General features: G+C 41.6%; 1 pseudogene; it reads left to right on the top strand.

Annotated features, from left to right (window-relative positions):
• Positions 1-13,049: 13,049 nt before the first annotated feature.
• Positions 13,050-14,756, top strand: LOC138526593 (T-complex protein 1 subunit alpha-like; annotated as a pseudogene).
• Positions 14,757-19,899: the final 5,143 nt, after the last annotated feature.

Below are 19,899 nucleotides of genomic sequence, written 5' to 3'. Positions count from 1 at the left end.
ACATGGCTAAGCATGATCGGATTGGCTGTGGAAAACCGGCACAATGCCGCCTAGCCACGCAAGCACAGCTTTCAATGTAATTGACACGTCCCTTAATACAAACACACAATTGCGCTTGGGCGTACTCGCGTGTACTGAAAACAAATTCTGGATCGCTGTATTGCGTAACCGTGGGTATTCCCCTCTCCCAAGCACTTCTTTCCTGTTTTCTGTCATTGCTTTTTGTTTCTTGGTGGGTGAACTTCTTTGTAAGCCTTCAGGAACATTTAAAAGCAGTACCTTGATGTATCCATTAATTATTTACCTTTCTTCCTCCTATACAATTGTCCTTTGTCTTGTGCTTTGTAGTTTGTCATTTTTTGTTATTTTAGAGTCCTTTTTGTGTTGTGTATTTTTACAGTATTTATTTTTCCTCCACGGTCCCACATTTCAAAATGACTCAGACCAGCAGTGATGATGAGGTGATATGGGTGGCTTCAGCTTTACCACCACGGAAGAAGCAATGTGCATTCACGTTAATTCAACATCTTGTCCGAGTTCATTGGGATGAAGTGGATGATTCATATAGGAAGGCTCATGTGAAACATAAGGTCAAAGCATATGGAGCAAGATCAGTACAGCAGTATTTATCATCTGCGCCACAGACTTCCAATACGATTTCTAGCTATTTTCCACCAACTAACACCCAACCTCAGTCCATCCTGCTTGTACCTGGTCTTTCTAACTTTATCGTGATGTGCAAAATCTGTCACAGCTTGATCGAGGTGTGCGTTGGCACCCCAGACACTTTTGGCAAGGCTCTTTCAGAACATAGAGCCAATTGCCAACACTAGGTATATTTTTAAGTGTCATTTTTTTTACCCTATACTTTAGAAACAAAACACAAAAAATTTTACAAAATATAAAATGTGAAAAAATAAATGTTCTTTTTTATTACCTTTATATGTATATATCCTAGTGTTTTTCCCTTCCAAATTCCTACCTCTTTTTTCCTTATCCACCGAAACGGTCCTTTTGCGGGCCATCTTTTCAGTTAGACAATAAAAACACATACTGCATCTATCGATAAAAGATCTTTAATGGATTCTTTCAATCCAGTGTATGTTAAAAAAAGCTACATATCCTTATGTGTTTCATTATAGCCGCGGTTATCCCCTGTGGAAGCCACCAGTAAACACCCCCAGTGGTTGTCACATTCGGCCGCATGTGCATCCTTGGTGGCCGTGGCTATAAAACAGTTTTTAAAAAAACATATCTACATACATATGTGGGCAGTAGTCTTGTAAAGATTTATTTTAGGATACATTTTTACACAGTTACTGTAACACTTTAATAACTTTCTATTCATCTACAGTATGCATAAAGGTAAACACTTTAAAAGGTTGACTAAATATGCAAAGTTTTTTAAGAACAAGTTTATTTGGGTGGAATGTGGTTTCACAGTTTCTTTTTATTTTACTTTCTACACATGAATAATTGTTTTCATTAGCCCAATTGTCTCTATTAATAACGTCTATTATGTATGGAGTAAAAATAAACTTGAAATTCAAGGAAACACCTTTAGTTTCAGGGATGTTAAGGTGAGAACTTAAAGCAACGAAACCCTTGAAATTCAGCTAAGGCCATCTTAACTTTGCGGACCATGTTCCTCAGCCTATCACCACAATGATAACATCACAGATCAATAATCGGCTATTAATATGGGGTTACAGTTACAGCCCATAAGTGCACGGTAGGCCAGGAGTCAGTGCATGGAAGACTGGTCATGGAAGAGCCTGGTACCCAGTGAGACTCTGATGGTGCCAAGCAACCAGTCGGCGCAGCAGACAGATAAGTTAGCAAGGAAGCTAGAGAGAGAGAAGGCAGAGGAGAAAAGGAGAGTCTTGAGTGACTTCCGGAACTTCATGTGGTCTGGCTGAAGTCTGAGAGTGGTAGGGAGGCTGTTTCAGTGGGAGCCCCCTACAGAGGAGAGAGATCTACTCCCCACACCCTGCCTGGAGAAGCGTCTGACCCTCAGAGAGTTCAAGGTAGCTGAGAGAAGAGCTCTAGGAAAAAGGTATTTCGGAAGAGAGAGTTGGATGTAGTGCAGGCCCCTGCCCCAGAAAGCCTTGTGGACATGCAAGTCACTTAGGACCTGTTCGACAAGATGGGGTCTATAAAAATGAGTTGACAACTTACCCAGCAAAATGCTCTCAGAAATAAATTGTACACATAACCACAACAGACAATGAATGGACACAGAGTGATGGGAAGTTTAAGCAAAACCTTTTATGCCTTTTTTCAAAGCACAGAGATTCTCAACAAACACATCACAATCCTCTTGAACCTCACAAAGAAGCAGGCAACATATGTTAGTATGGAACCATATTCAGAAAAACTACACGTGCACACCATTTATACATGAGAAGGGTATGCCAGAGGAGGAATGCACAGATATAAAATATGCCGTCTCATACGAGGAAGCAAAACGCTTCAGTTTGTCGGAGTCGTATTCACTAGACAATGCAATCACAGTTCCAATATCTGTTTATCTTGAATTTTGAGTGCCTTACAAATTACTCCCTAAAAGTTTGAAACAGGATGAGATCAGAAATTTAGTTTCTGGGGAGACCATGAAGAAGAAATATCTCAACCACAAATTACCGAGTCAATTCAGCAACAGATGGCAAGCCCTTTAACGATGTAAAATGTGCACGTTCACCAAAACCTTGAAAACAGAGCATGCCTGGAAAGGGGCACCTTTAACATGAAGTCTATTGCATTGGAACGCAATGACTGTGGGACTGAGCACAACAGTTTAAACACACACAGAAACACACACACACACTAGAAATTGAAAGCACATAACAGTGTCTTTCATCTGACAACGTAGGCTACCAAAGCTATAGGTGTTCCAAATCCAAAGTAATACTCGCATGGTTCTACTGCAAAGGCTCGGTAGCATGTTATGTTCCCAGCACCACCACTAGTAGCTTCTGATTGGTCATCAAAAATACATGCATCAAAACATAGAATCCATCCATCTTATGCAGTCAAATCGAAAGAGGGAAAGGAAGCAAATCCTCTCATTCAAAATTGACAACCTCCAGGACCCTAAGAATAACAGGATGGTCATACCTATAATCTGTTCAATAGACAATATATACACTGAGCCACTGCCACAATAAAAGGTACTGAGAGGGATGGTGGAATACTGGGCCAGAAGTAAAATCTTCTTAAGTGCCCATAATTTATTTTCAGCACAATAACTCTACTGAATACTCTTTCACCAGTTCTCATTTCCTAAAAGAGAAGACAGCACAGATGTATGCCTTAAGTGATTCTTAATGATCTGACTATACACATTTTCAAACTAAAGAAAACACATTGGCTATTCTTGTTTGAAGAAAGGCAGTCCATTTCACAACAGCCAGTATCTTCTTGGATTCAAATACCAACCACTAGGAAAAGGGATAACCCCAAAATATTCAGTTACCTACACCTGAAAGTCACACTTCCAATGGTTAGCTGACAACGGATGAATAAAATGGGCCTAATTACGAGTTTGGAGGCAGCCATGCCCTTAACAAGCGCATGGCTGCCTCCAAACTTGGGTCCGGATCCGTGGTCCCTGAATGGGGAAATACCGGGCCATCCAACTTTGGATGGCCCGGTATTTGCCCATTCAGGTAACCCGGACCCGGAGCATCCCCATTCGCATTTGAGCCACCATAGGGCTCAATGGGAATGGAGAGCATGCTAACAACAGGCCCGTTAATGACGGGCCCGTTGTTAGCATGCTTGTCCCCTTGTGGGACCCGCAAAGGACGTCTGGTAAAACCTGACGTTCAGAGCAGGTCCCGCGAGGGGACCTCGTAATGCGGCGGTATGGGTTTAACAGCGCCGGCAGCTCTGCTAATGCCTCCTCAAAGCTCCCAAAGTATGATTTCTATGGTAATAGTAATGGTTTCTTGTGTTGTATTCAGTTTATAGGAAAAGCTTAAATGGTGCAGAATAATCAAATATTCCAGATAACCGTATTATGCAGATTGAGGGGATTACTGATTGTAGAGTCCAACATTGTGCTTATGGAGAGGTTGGCAAGTCTTCTGTCTCAATGGATTACCACAATTTGTGGTGTGGGTGATGGGTTTTGGCATAAGGCTCCTGGGGCATGGTCATGTTTCTTTGATTTTGGTCATCTCTTTTTCATAAATAAATATTATGTGAATAGGTGTTCAAGTCTGGTAGGATAACTTCTATTGCTATTAACAATAGAATGTGATCCTACCATTTGTCAGCATCCTCTCAAAGAAACCACAGCTCTGGAACACCATTCTTCTAATATTTAAATTAATGTGAGCAAAACTGCCTATCTAGACTCCCTATTTCTTCCATCCCCAAAAATCCACTTAATCAAAATAATGTTCTTTTGCACAATCAATGCGAAATGTGAACATGTTTAATGCATCTTTTGCAATGCAGGGCTGAGGACTGACCTCTGATATCAGGAAAACAATATTCACATTCTGTTCCCTGGTGATAAGTCAGTTTGCATACCAACAATCCTTTTCACAATTACAATGAGCCCATTCCCAGATGAATGAATGCAATCCCAGATTCACAGTGCATGCATACATGTTTCTTTCCATCTAAAACGGTTAATACCTTTTCACCATATAATGAATTCAAGTCATCTAAATATAGCCAGGGTCCTTCCAGGGTTTGTACCTCTCTAAGGAAACAATATTACCTAATTGGTAAACCTCACCTGTCATAAAACATTTTGTATTGATGTTCTTGGATGTTTTTTGCAGAGTGTTCAGATTGCTTGCCTGAATCAGCGTGACAGATTACCACCTGGAAAAGATGTGAAACTGTGACCTTTTTCGATTTTTGATTAAGTTATAAAAATCATAACAGTTTTTCCTTCCCTAGAAGGGAAATCTGACAATAAGTTAACCCTTTCACAAGCTCCATGCCAAAGTATAGTGTACACCTGCGCCCTACTGCATGACTAACCTGCAGCACATGCTCTCAAGTCAAGTGCCACAGAGCAGGTTCATTAGTCACAGATTCCCATTTGACAGCTGCAGTGAAAGCCAAGGGTCTGCAGCACCAGGGCTACATTTACAATATGCTTCTCTATTCCAAAACTACATAATTGTGAGTCAGCTGGCCTGGTGGAATGTTGACCTTTAAATATAAGCAGTACCTGAGTTTTGTTATTGTGGATGGAATTATTACAGTCACACAAATTTGGTATCACACAAGTGTCCAACCTTAGAGTCCAGCTTAGCCATGGAAGGATTATGTGTATCCCCAAGCCAGGATGTCATTGCCGCTCCCAGAAAGACAATAGCCCCAGAGTTGCAAATCTCCATTCCTTTGTGTGGGCAGGTGACATCCTTCCCAGAGAGACAGCCACTCCACAGTAAGTTTTCCTTGGAACAGGAATCAAAGGGCACACCCATTCACAAATGGAGTGGCCTCACACCAGGGTCTTGCATACCAAAAGGGCCTTTGATCCTATTGAGAAGGGAAGTGGGCAGGCTACTGTAGACAGATGAAGCTCCTTTTAGCTGGAGGAAGGTTCCACCATCCAGTTTCTCGCTGACTCTATCTTTCCTTCCTGTCCTCTCCACTTCCTGTAATGCAAGGCACTTTGGGTGTGTTGTCTTAAGGCAAAGTCTATGTATTCCAATGAAAAGGATTGGACCCCAAAAGCAGGCTTGCTTTTGTACAATCACCAGTAGATGTTTGCCTTTAAAAGAAGGGGTATCTCAGTAATTCTTGGATTCTCTCTTGAACAACAACCTGAGGAAGAATTTATTGGATCACTTTTGGGAAGATGTATTTTTGAAAGTCCTCTGTCAGAGTTCAAGACTATGTGTTCAAGGCAGAGGCAGGTTCTGCTCCCTAACCATCCCATGGGCACTTTTTTGGGGTGACCTGCTGCTTGAGCAAAATGAGCATCTCTGCCAGCCACACTGCTGCCCAGGACCTCATCATATTGCAGGACACCTGAATGTGTTTGCCAGCTTCCCCTGTGGTGGGAAGCCGAGAACAAGACCAAATTCTATCATTGAGTACCGGGATTGGGACTCACAGCAACCCGAGAATCAAGACAACCAGCATCCCTGTGCCTCCGTCATCAAACCAATTCACACAGTGATTCGATCTTGTTTGACAAAGTTGAATCACCAGGAGTATCAATAGCTGCCTTTGGCACTCTACCAATCATCAAGCTACTGTTCTGCACTCTTGAACCAGTTTGCCATTGCACCGCACCAGCTGGGCGTGTTCTTGCCCTGTTCGAACTTGAAAGCTCATCGTTGCACCCATTCCCTTGAAACCACCTTTTAAATATCTTTTTTGCCAATCTTCATCATTAGTTGATCAGACCCTGTGGGATTCTTTGAACTGCAACCTTTGGTTATTGCACTGGAGTCGCCTGGTTTGAACGGCACATTCAGTCGTCAGCACCTTCACCATCGAACCGACTGTCAAATCAACCCTGGTGGTCTTCAAGATCTGAACTTCACTGGACACCACTTCGAGCCACTCGACAAACTGCCAGCATCTTTGCTGTTGATCTTCATCGCCAATCAAGCCTACCCTGGTGGCCTCACCGAACAGCAACCCTCGATGATGCATTGGACTGCACAGCTTGAATTGTGCATCCTGTCACCAGCATCCTCACCCTCGAAACAACTGTAAAACCTACCTTGGAAGCCCTCACAATCTGCACTTCTTTGAAGCCCATAAAACCTCAGCTTGCCCCTCAGTTATTTTTTCAGCTGTTGTGTTGAATTAAAATATATATATATATATACATATATTCAGTGAAAAAACCTTGTTAAAGGGACATCATGGTTAAGTTGCATTAATAAAAACCTATGAAATTCAGTGAACAACTTTGTTAAAGGGAGGTTATGGTTAATTTGCATTAATAAAAACCACAAAATTCAGTGAAAAAACATTGTTCAAGTCCAAAATACAAAGTCCAAAATACAAAATACAAAAACACCAAAAAAAGGTTCCTTTTTAGGAACCACCTTTTACAGTTAAAAAATAGAAGTAAAAAATAAGTTTATAGACTCCATCTACTTTACATTTTTCAGTAAAGTAGTTAGACTCAATACAATTCTTCAACATTTCCATTAGCATTTTCTACTATGCTAATGGAAATAATGGACAAAAAGAAAAAAGCACAGAAACAATGTTCTGTCCCAAATACTTTTCTCTAGCATACAATAAGGACCACAATCCATGTACCTTCATGACTATCCGAGGTCTCTGCAGTCCCCTCTCCAGCCCATGCATTATTAAAAAACCTGGATTGCACTCGCACACCATTGCACAAGACAGCCATTTTACCCTTTTTACTGTTATGTTTGTTACACTCCCTCATTGCCTGGTTTCAGTCATACATCTATACACCCATCAGTTCAGAAAACTCCATATATAAAGTTATCACCACATTAAACTTCCACAAACCAACTACCACTTAAGAATGTTGTAGAAATCTTTTGCATCTGCATTTTCCTTGCTTATCCAAAAACATTGTACACATTGCAGCTGTAAATGCACATATGTATTGTGCAGTCGGAAAAATGCCTGAATGGAAGGGAGAGTAGGGATTGCCAAGTGCTGAGAGGAGCCCAGAAGGAAAGTGCCAACAGATGCCAAGGTGGGAGGCTATAGGGTCATTGCTGAGGCAGAGGAGTCTCAAAGGTATGGTACACAGCCACCAGGCGGTAGATCTGCAATGCAGTAGGTAGGGGGATGTACTGTTGTAGACTAGATATAGGGCCTGGAACCTGTGAGGTTCATGGGGGACCAGGCCACCAGTCTCAGTGACAGTGGTATGAGTTAGCAGGGAACGGATTAAATAAAACAGGAAAAGGAAAGCAGAGTTTTTAAAAGTGTCCAAAACTTAAGGAAGTCCAGCTGAAGTATGAGGAGCAGGAGGGCTGTTCCAAAACAGAGGCACCAGCCAAAGAAAGGGACATGGCTCCCGCTCTCTGTTTCAAAAAGTGTTTAACAAGCAGAGAATGGAGTAACAGGAGTGAAGGGCTCTAGCAGGGCAGTATTTAGGGAGACAAAGTTGGAGATATTGTAGTACCAGGCCCAGAAAGCCTTTTCAATGATACAGAGGATCTAGAATTTCATCTTTGCAACCACCAGGAGCCAATGTGCACCTGTTAGGGCTGCAGCGCTACGATCCCTGGGCTTGAGGTCAAAGATAAGTCTTGTAGCTATATTTTAGATTACCTGAAGGGACTCAGACAACAAAGGGGGAGGCTAAGGAAGAGGCTGATGCAATAGTCCATCCTACAGAGGACCAGGGCTCTAGAGGCATTCAGCTTCTGGTGGAAGGTGAGGAACGGTAGAATACCTATAAGGAGGTGAAGCTGAAAATGGGCTTTCTTTACAAGCTTCAAAATGTAACGACTAAAGGAGAGAGAGAACTTGGCCTCACAGGATGGTGAGAGTAGAGGGTCCAAAGAGGACGGCCAGAGTCTAGGAGAATAACAGGGCACAAGTGTCACAATAAGAAAGCTCTCCATCTGACTGTCATTGAGGCAGAGATAAAAAACGAGGAAGAAATAAGTTGAGGGAAGTTTAAGGAAAGCTGAGTGTCATTAAAATGACACTGGAAATGAGAAATGAAGAAGGACATCAGGTGAACCAGAGGTAGAAAATAGGTATTGAAGAACCACAGTCACAGGATAGAACCCCGGGGTACTCTGCAGGTAGACAGTGAGGTGGTGAAGTGCAAACGGCTAGTTGCAGCTGGGAAGGGCAGTTAGTGAGGAAAACATGTCAGCCAGTCCAGTGCCCAGTCCATGATTTTAAAGATATCATGTAACCGTTTAATGAGGATACAATGGTTGACCATGTGAAAGGGGGAGTAGTCATCAAGAAGCACTTTCCTCAATTGCACTCCAACCATAAATACCATATACACTTCCATTATATCATTGCACCATATTACACAAACAGTATACTCCCCCTAAAATACCTATAATTACTATACACATATTACTATAGTGGGTCTGGCCATGCCCCCAAGAATCTGGCCACTGGCCACATCCACCACAATATAATGAAACCATATAACAAATACATACAATACACCTTCCAATAACAAAACTCACCCAGATCCCCCTGCCATCCAAATGATGTCCGCAGACACAAAAATTGAGCGTGGACTTGGCGGCATCTGCAAACCCTTTTTTCACCTAGACAAACAGCTCTATATCATCTTCATTACACTCCCCCACCCTTACCAGTCCCTCTTTCAGTCACCAAATAACCCCAAATGTGTTTTCCAGACTTTCCCCTCACCGCGCTCACTATGGCTTTCTGTTTTTTGTGCCTAAAAATATAAATCTATGTCAATCTCCAGTGACATTTTATGCAAGTGTCATTCTGCCAGAAGATTTTGCTGCCATTATCATTTTCAGTGAGAATGCTGGTGGGTCTTTGTGCCATCAGTCTTTAATCACCTTCTCCTCTCCCAGCGTGTCCCCTGAAACAACTATGTGATGCCTCCCTTAATGCCCAAGGGGTACAAAAAGGGCATACCCCAAAACATGTGAGACATGGGGTATATTGAGCTTAGAAAAACTGAGTTTCTACTATGTGTAACAATTGTTTAGACCAAAGAGGTATCTTAATTTGCATTCAGAGCTAATATCAATAATGCAGTAGGCAGTTAAACCAGTGACCCTATTCAGTAATTAAATTACAATCTTCATTATTGATTAAGTATAAACAGAATTCCATTTATTTGAACATGCCAACAAACTAAAGCCATTATTTTTTTATATGCTTATGTGGTTTCCTAATTATAAAACCTTTAGCCATTTTATTGATACAAATACAAACACAAATGTAGTACCCACATTGTTAAAATCAATTACCTGTTAAATAAAAAGGAGGAATAACCAGAAAGAATAAAAAGGAGAATGAAAAATTGCAGAAAAGCAAAAACAGAAAAATACCTATCTCTAGGTTGCATAACTACTCAATTCACAGTTTCAAGTTTAGCGTAAATTGTTAGCAGAAATGTTATTAGACCAATTATAATATCTGTTTTATCCCCCTCTATTAACATAGTCCACCAAGCATTTTCTGAAGAGGCGCTATATTTATCAATGGTAGGTCCCATCATACTGTGTCTTTCTGTGCTCAGCGTCGGGCAGTTCATTACTAGGTGTTTGATTTGAATCATAGAGATACATTCTTGACACAAGCTACTTATAGGAGTTGTCTCTTGTCCACTTAGCTTAGTCTTGGCCAGTATGGGAAGGAAAACATTAAGGCGAAATCTCATATATTGGTGTCTCAGAAACCAAATGGGAAAGATTTGGATATATCTAGCAAGCTCATTCAGCTTTCGCTCAGCAAACCAGAAGTGTTCTCAGTTCTAATATTTGTAGATTTCATCCAGAGTGTCAATACAATCTTTACGGTAGAGCTTCTTCTTTAACCTGCCTGGGCTTTGGATCAGTGATTGCTCTGTTTCATTCAGATATTGTATTATCTTCTGGCATATATCCCTCCACGCGTTGAGGATTGTTTCTTTCAGGTCCGTCAATGCCATTTTTAAGATTTTAAAGTCTCCCGTTGGGTTTTCTTCCAGACATTTTCGATAGAAAGATATGGGATTCCACCTAGCAATGGCCTTTAGGGATGTCAATGCTAGTTCCCTTCTGACAAACTGTATAGGAATACTTCTTGTTAATCCCAGTACTGACTTCCAGAAGATGCCCTCCAGTAGGAAACATGAGTCTTCGGCCAGTGATGTTGCGGTGCCGTAAGTCAAAATCAGAACCACTTTGGCTCTGTAAAATGATATTAACGGAATCAATGAAAAGTTTCAAAAACATTTTAACAGCACTTTCCCGTGTGCTGCTAATTTAAACGTAATGCCCCCAGCCTCCCTATGAACCCTCCCTTGAGATACTTCTGCTTACTACTCTTCCTCCAGACCTTACATTCCTTGAGTTGACCTCAGTGCCATATCCTGCTACCTTTCTGTATTAAATGCCAGCTCCCAAATGCATATAAATGTATGAGGCACACCACAAGCATTTGTGATGGTGTGGAGTGTTCATTGCCATCATGACTATATTGGCCAAGTATGAAGCTAGCATATTCCCACACTAATTTTGATATAGGATGAAAAATACATCAGACTTGCATCCCTGTTCACACTAAGCATCTATGTATCTTCACTGAATGTTTTCCTGGTATAAACAAAACTTTAAGAAATTAACTCAGATAAACATTTTTATACAAAAACAAATTCAATTGAATGGGCGAAAATTGACAAGATGATTTTATAAAAACGCAAATCTGCTAAAAAGAATGAAAATATGTCAAATAGCAGCAATGTTCCTAATTTTATTGCCTTAACTTGCTTTGGCTCAGTTAATCAAATAAACAGAAGCAATCACTTTCTCAACCAGGAGGCCATCAAAATGTGTGTCTAATTTTAATTTACGTTATTTAGTTCTGAATTACTACTTAAGCCCTCTTCCTTGCTGCTGTCCTTATTCAATGATGCTGACTCACCCATGTGAGACAGGCATCTTGTTGCCACATAAAACATTATTTAGCCTCCCCTCACACTCTGAGTTAGCAGGCAACACTATTGACAATATATTCAGAACTCCTGTTTTTCCATTTCACCTTAGCGAGGCAAGACTCAATAAAGTTCTTTTCTGTTGCTTTCCAATTATAGAAGGTGATTTTCACTACACATATATTTCTATCCTTTCTTCTTTAAGAAACCTGCCATGTAGGGCCCTTCACAATTATGACCTTGAAGGTTCTGTGCTGCTGGCTCTTTTACATAATGCACTCCGGGCCAGAGTACACTGGTACATGTCAGCATGGTGATCTACATGATTCTGTCTGAAGCTCAGTTCATTATTGTGATTGATCCCCCTGATGCCTCCACTGTGATGGATGAGGGGGGAGATAGGTCACTTCTCATGTCTGCCAAAAATCAGCCGGACAGAAGATATCTTAAATAAAGGAAAGATCCAGGCCAGAAATTACAAATCAGAGGTCTGAGGTAAGAAGTGGTGTCCCAAAGAAACTGCAAGTGTTCAGATCCACTGCTTGCTGCTAGGACGCCATATAGGTTGGTTTCTACAGTGCAACCTTTTCGGGCATATAAATGAGGGACCACATTATATTCATTGGCTTAGTCTGTAATGTGTGAACCATTGTTTTCTGTGTTGGTTTATTGATATCACTAAGCTGGGCTAACCCAGGAATAATTTTTCTGAGAAACAGCACACCTTCTGGATGTTGAGCAGTACAACAATAAAACAACGGGTATGCAATCCTCTTAATTTCTAGAAAAACATTTAATACACCATTTACCTTTCTTAGATGGCCACAAGATTAGACTCTGTGTGAAAAACATGAACCAAGGATGAACCTGTTATTTACTGGATGGGACTATAAAGATCCAGGGCTAGCAAGAAGAGCAACATGACAACAGTGAAATTTATAAAACACAATAATATAACACATGTTGGAATCTGCATATGGGCTGCATTCTTTTTCAATGCTTTGATTAGTGCCCACTGATGAATGGAAGGCTATTAGGACAGCCGATTGTCGGAGTACAATGTGATGCTCTTCTAGTTGTGTGATGCCCCAACCATTTCCCAGAGGTTTATTGATTCAACATCCACTACCATTTTCAACTAGGTTGTGATGATCTATTTAGGCAAAAAGTAGATCGTAGTGATCTAAACAATTATATCTGTCTTTCTTCCCCCAGGCAGTGAAGTGGAAGAACCAGTGCCACCTGGACCTGCTTGTCCTGGGCAACACCTTCAAGTAGACCTGCAGTCTCATCGAGCCCATCGGACTCCCATTAACCTTATAGGAACCGAGCCTCCTGGAGATGCAACCTGAATTGTGGTTCTGAAGTCACATGAGCAGGTCAAGTGCCCATTTTCCTCTCTCAGACTGAATGTGTGCTGAACCTCTGCTTTTGTCGGCTCCTTCCTTTCTCTTTTTTCTAAAGATCTGACATGGTGGCCATGGATGGCCCTCTGGCTGTGCTTGGCGAGAGTACCTCAGAGGTGGCAGTTCACAGCCAGAAAGTTCTTGCAGTCTATTGCGAATATTGTGAAAAGTTCACTCGCCCCAGTTGGATTGGATAAAATGCTGGCTGATGACATTGGTGATGTGACGATCACCAGTAATGGTTGGAAGTTGAGCACCCTGCTGCAAAGGTTCTTAGTCAGCTCGCTGATTTAAAGGACAACAAAGTTGGTGATGGTGCCACGTCTGTGGTGATTATTGCTGCAGAAGTTTAAAAAATGAAGATGAACTAGTTAAGCAGAAGATTCACCTCACTTCCGTTATAGGTAGATATTGTCTTGCTTTCAAGGAAGCCGTTTGATACGTCAATGAAAATCTTACCATTAACATGGATGAGTTGGGAAGAGAATGCATGTCCAATGCAGCAAGAACATCAATGTCTTCTAAAATAATAGAGGTTGATAGTTATTTCTTCGCTAATCTGGTTGTGGATGCTGCACTCGCTGTTAAATTTACAGATGCCAAAGGTCAAGCTCGTTATCCCATCAATTCTGTAAATGTCTTGAAGACACATGGCTGCATTCAATCTGAGAACCTTCTTGTTAATGGTTATACTTTAAACTGCACCGTTGGTTCTCAAAGAATGATTAAACGAGTTGTCCGTGCAAAGATCGCTTGTCTTGACCTCAGTTTGCAGAAAACAACAACGAAACTTGGTGTTCAAGTTCTTATTTGTGATCCAGATTAACTGGACCAGATCAGACAGAGAGTCTCACATCACTAAAGAGAGAGTTGAGAAGATTCTTGCAACAGGAGCCAATGTTATTTTAAGCGTGGGGGCATCAACGATATGATGTGATATTTTGTTTGTATCGCCCTCATACACAAGTGTTTCAGAGCGCAAATGTGCTTTAAGTATTTTGTGGATGCGGGTGTTATGGCAATGCGCAGAGTCTTAAAGAAGGACCTCAAATGCATCGCTAAGGCAACTGGAGCAACTGTTTACTCAGCCCTGTCTAATCTGGATGTTGAAGAAAGCTTTGAGTCCCTCCTGCTTGGACAGGCAGAAGAAGATGTCCAGGACAAAATATGTGACGACAAGCTGATCTTTGTTAAAAAAATACCAAAACACGAACCTGTTCCTCAATCATTCTTCATGGAGCCAATGATTACATGTGTGATGAGATGGTGGAGCACTCTGTTCATGATACCTTGTGTGTTGTAAAGCGAGTACTGGAGTCAAAGTCTCTAGTCCCAGGAGGTGGCACGGTGTGGGCCACACTTTCAATTTATCTTGAAAATTATACTACCAGCATGGGGTCACGACAACAGCTAGCTATTGCAGAGTTTGCAAGATCTCTCCTTGTTATTCTAAACACATTGGCAGCAAAAGCGGAACAGGATTCCACAGATATTGTTGCTAATTGCAGGCTTTTCACAATTAGTTCCAGTTGGAACCTGATCGCAAGAATCTGGAATTGATTGGTCTAGATTTAGTTAAGGGAAAAACAAGTCATAACAAACAAGCTGGTGTTTTTGAGCCTACCATGGTAAAGACTAAGAGCTTGAAGTTTGCAACAGAGGCCACAATTGCTATTGTACGAATTGATGACCTAATTAAAATATACCCAGAGAGTAATGACAAAGGAAAATCTTATCAGGATGGAGTTTGGTCTGGCTCACTTGAAAACTGAGTTCTTCAAATGCTTGTTTGTTTTGCGCTCTTAATTTTTAATAAAGGATCAGTCTCATTTATCTTGTACTTACCTGTCCCCTGATGTACAAACTGCAAACTTAAAACCAAACAGATAAGTTTTCCAAAGTGCTTGGTTTTGGTGTTTTACCCAGAACGTGTTCATCACAAGTGAAGTAGGGCAGCCTGGGCCAATTGGGCCTGATCTCGCCAGGCACTCCTGGCAAGAACAATCATCACCTCACCAAGCCCTCTTGACAACAATCAACCTTACAAGAACAGATTTGATCAGAATGTGACTTGATTGGTCAGCCAGAAGTCCCCTGAGTGGCCCCTGGACCCCTTTTTTAAAGTGCTGTCTGCTGTTGTGCCCAAAAGGTATTGTTTGCCAGTGAAGTGGAGCACACTGTGCCTTCAAGCCCAATTTGCCCCAGGGAGCCTTGGAAACAGAAACTACCACCCCACCAAGCCTGCAAGACTACTATAAACTATGCCAGAACCAAGCAGTCACGGGCATGATGTTATGGGTCAGAAAGAAGTCACATTGGAAGGCAGAACATCCTTTAAAAAAATGCTTGATGGTGTTGTTGTGCCCAATGAATTTTCGTTGTCATTGAAGGAGAGTGGCTGTGCCATATAGTCCTACTTGCCCCAAGCAAAAAGAACCACCACTCCACCCAACCCACCCAATTCCCATAAACCCACAAGAACTGAGCCGCACTGGGTGCAAACTGATTGGTAGAGTGAGAGGTCACATGACCAGCATGAGTGCCTGTTCACTTGGAAGTATTGTTGTCCCCAAAACGATTTCCTCACCAGTGAAATGGAGGAGCTTGTGGCATGTGTGGCTGTTTGGTCACAGTGGGTATGAACAATCAACACCTCACCCAGTCAAGTCCCATCAATTCAGTAAGAGCTATGGCGTAACCGGATTGGTCAGCCAGTAGTTACGTGAACAATTGTCACTAACATTATCAGATCTTGCAAGCCTCACTAGGGTAGCCGGCAAGGGGAAGATGGAAAAGGGTACTCCATCTTAGCCTCTTAGCTGAGCTGCGATTCCTGCACAGAAATGCTTACTTACTTACTTTACTGCTTCCCCGTTTCTAGCTACTCTGTCACGTCACTCCCTCTTATCCCTGCCCCATTCCTTTTCCTGTCTCTCTCACAAGATCCTCAGCCTTCCTATATGGTTTTCAGAGACCGAACTGCCCACTGCCATCCATATGCTTTAGGCAGTTTACACTCATTTTAGATTGGCTGTAACATTTCACGATGGGAGACATTCATACAACCTCATTCTTTGTGACTATAATCCTACCAACATCTGAGTGGAAATCACTGTCACCATTCTGGGTATTGTATTAGGCTAAATCCTCTAAGCCAGCTCCACACTACCCAAACCAGGCCCACAAGTACACTAGTCTTGACTGTGCCAACCCACTGGGGAAAGTGATGTTACAATATGCTACAAACAGTTTTGTTAAATGATGAGAAGAATTTGGTGAACTGTCTGACCTACGTCCCTGTAAGTCACATTACATTACCTGTAAGTACTGTGTGTGTTAGCAGCTGTGTTTTTTTTGTTGGATGTTCTATTATTGTCACTTTATTCTATTGGTTAGTGAATACATCATTTCCGTGTATAGGTAAAACTAACCTTGTTCCTCTAGCCAATACACATGGACTACATAACAAGTGATGAAATTTTGTTGCATACATCAGAAATCTCTGGTGATATTTGTCTTGTGCTCATTCATATTAGGCTTCAGAGTTATTGAAAAGAATATATGTGTGAGAAACTCCTCTGAGGTCATGTGAGGTGGAACAGTTCAGACTGTGGATTGAGGATGCAACTAAGGAAAAATGAGTACCACGCGTAAAAAGGAAAGATGGCTATTTTGTTTGTTTTTCAGCAGGACCTTTCTAGAAAGACCAAGTATATGAATTAATGTGTAAGAAACATGTGCGTCAATGATGGTCTCTTTTTCCCATCTTTATTAACTGGATTGTGAGGGAGGCCTCCTCCCCAATTGTAACAGTTAGGTTTCATATCTGGCTGTTCCTGGCACATCCATAATAGGCAAGGAGCCACTACCCCATTAGAATATTTGCCAATAATGGAGGAGCCAACAAGCCAGCCCACTGTAAAGACTGAGCACTCCCTCAGCTGCTTTTTGCAGCTGAACAAGCACACCTGGCCTGGCTTTCACTTCATTTAACATGGTTTTCCTTTGACAGTTCTTGTTCCTCAGTGCGCATAGCCAATGGATATGTTTGAATGCCTGGCTAGACTGCCATTTTAGTGCAGCTGATCTAGTCAGTTCTTACTGTGGCATGACATATTGTATTGGGCATCTTTGCTTAAGCAAGCATGATAAGTGTTATGTGGCTAGACCGGTATTTTGGCGCAGCCAGCCTAGCCATTTCTTACTGTGGCATGACAATTTTTGCAAGGCATCTTTGATAAAGCAAGCATGATAAGTGATATTGCGTGGCTAGACTGTCATTTTGTTGCAGCCTGTCTGGACATGTTTTCATATTGTGGCATAGCATGTTTAATTGCAAAGCCACCTGGAGTAGTTTCATACATTGGGATACTGCCATACATGGGCAGAAACAGCATGGTCATTCTTTCTAATAGGATAATTATGGGCATTTAGTTCAAATCAAACATAAGTCTGTTCTTATATGGTAATACTGGCATCTATCGGTGCAGCCTGCATGGAAATGTATGGACACAGCCAGCATGAAAATGTTTTTATACTGCCATTTATTGTGGGCAAATCATCGTAAACATGTGTTGGGAAATGCTCCTGTGCACTGTTGGTGACTTGCATATGTTACATTTTTTCAAGTCTTACCCTCCAAAACCAACTGAAAACTGTTTGGCTTTATGGGCAATGTTTCACTTGACGTATGCTGTACAATGCACCATTGTAACATATTATTAAACACATTTTCATGGAGGAGAACACCCTCGAGCCCTCCTTGGTTGGTTCAGGCTCCCTCACGATGCTCAGTCACTCTGCCAAATTTGTGGGAAATATTTACGCCCCTCCAACAAAGAAATTCACCAGCCACAACTGATATCAGGAAGATTCTTGGATGGCTTGGGTTGTGTCATAAGGCATGAGATATAAAGGTGGAAATCTGGTGGGTGTGTCAGATTGTTGTGAGATTGTTCCGGTACAGTAAACATGTATCTATGCTGATTGTCTTGAAAGACAATACAGATGTCTCTGAGTCTACAGCTTTCCAAGAAAGATTGTGTGAGCTTTGTTTTCCCGGCACCTGAAATGGGGAAACGACTTATGGGTTATCAAAGGATGCAGTTTTGTTAAAAATGGAGTGTAATTTAATCAATCTGTTTGACCTAATGTCTACAGGAGCTTCAGTAAACCTTCCTGAAGTATTCCAGAATGGAGAGCATCATGTGTCTAAATGTTTTATTGTCAAAAGGGACTGCCCCACTCCCATGTTTCCTCAATTTATTTACCCTGGTACAGAATTTCAAGATATAGATTAAGCCTTGGTTTACACCATATTGTTCCAGCTTATAGTATTTCCCCAGTATTATGATTGTTCGCTGCTTGCATTGCATTCATTTCAGAGAAGAACTTTGCCCATTCTCTACTACTAAAATCACTCTAGTTTCTAATTAGGGCACTGGTTGCTTTGCTTAGGGGACCAAATTAGGTCAGGCATTGTTCTGCTTGTCTCAGTATAGCCATCGCCATATTACTATTCTTTCATAACTGTTTATGTATCAGTATTCCAACAGCCACCCTATGGAAAAATGCTAGAAAAGCATTCAAATAAACCAACTTTTAAGGAAAACCCCACTATTCCCTGCACAGACAGCCACAGGTCAACACATTCCGAACAATGGGTTACTTACATTTTCCTGTTCTCACACTGTACTAACAAATAAAACATACCCACGAGCATCCTGTTATGACTAATGACCATGTATAAATACATCATGGTAATGGAAGGAATGCTGGTTTACCCACTTCTAAAATGAAACCATTTACAATTAACATCTATGATAATGGAACTATTATGTTCCAAGCTGAATCTGCTAGGTGCCTAGCTCCCACAAATATTTTCCATGACCTCTAAAGGATAGTGACAGACAAACTCTTACCCAGTTCCCGTAGTCCCAGGTAGTATCAATGAACCCATGTCTAGGGTGCCCCGCTCTCGAAATCCCACTGGAACACAGATTGGTCCTGCTATGACCATGCCAGCTACCAAATAGGGTCCCACATGAGATGCACAACCAGCTGACACTAAAGAGGAGGACAGAAACCGAGGACCCATTTTTCCTCCCTTATTAGTCAATCCAGAACATTACGACAGGTACACCTGGGTAACCCTGATGCAGCCAAGGGTGATAGAGATAAATGCATACAAATTGGTTCAAAATCCCTATATATATCATCAGATTAGGCAATTTAAATTTGTAACCGACTGGCAATGATGCAGATTATATCTGTAATGTGTTACAACAATTACAGAAAGACTGCATCAGCATTGCAGAGACCTGTTTTTTTAAACATTACACCACATACTTGGACACCCTTCTTCCCCCTATCCACATGTTTAGAAGATTGTATGGGTGGAAGAGCTTTGGTTTATCTGGATAAATACCAAAGGGCAGATTCTTAAAAATGTGATTAAATGAAAAAGACACAGAGAATGTGCTTGTTTCATTTGCGCTCATTACTGAAATACACAGGCCACCATATTCTCAAAGATGACCTGCACATTTCCGGGAGGGGCTGGACAAGCACAAAGTTGTGCTGTCCAGCCCGCTTGCATACATTAGTGTCGGGAGTGAGCCACAGACATAAAAGTATGACAGAATCACAGCAACCACGTGGTTGCTGGGAGCATATTTAACTTAGTTGTAATTATCTCTGTGAAATGCTCATAACATTTTAAAAAAAATGTCCATTCCTGTATAGGGGTTGGACACGCCAGAGAGACAACCATGCCTCAAACTGCGGCTGTCACGCTTAAAGCAAAAATCATGATAGGGTCAGGAATGACCCTGTCGTGATTTGCATCTCCCCTGCACCCGTTCCCAACAGACGCAGGGGTGACCACCATTTCTGCGCATTCAAAAGAGCATCATC

Source organism: Ambystoma mexicanum, chromosome 7p, assembly GCF_040938575.1.
Source record: "Ambystoma mexicanum isolate Mex_15411 chromosome 7p, UKY_AmexF1_1, whole genome shotgun sequence".
NCBI classification, from domain to species: domain Eukaryota; kingdom Metazoa; phylum Chordata; class Amphibia; order Caudata; family Ambystomatidae; genus Ambystoma; species Ambystoma mexicanum.
The sequence above is the reverse complement of the archived record's forward strand: the minus strand, read 5'-3'. Positions and strand labels throughout refer to the sequence as shown.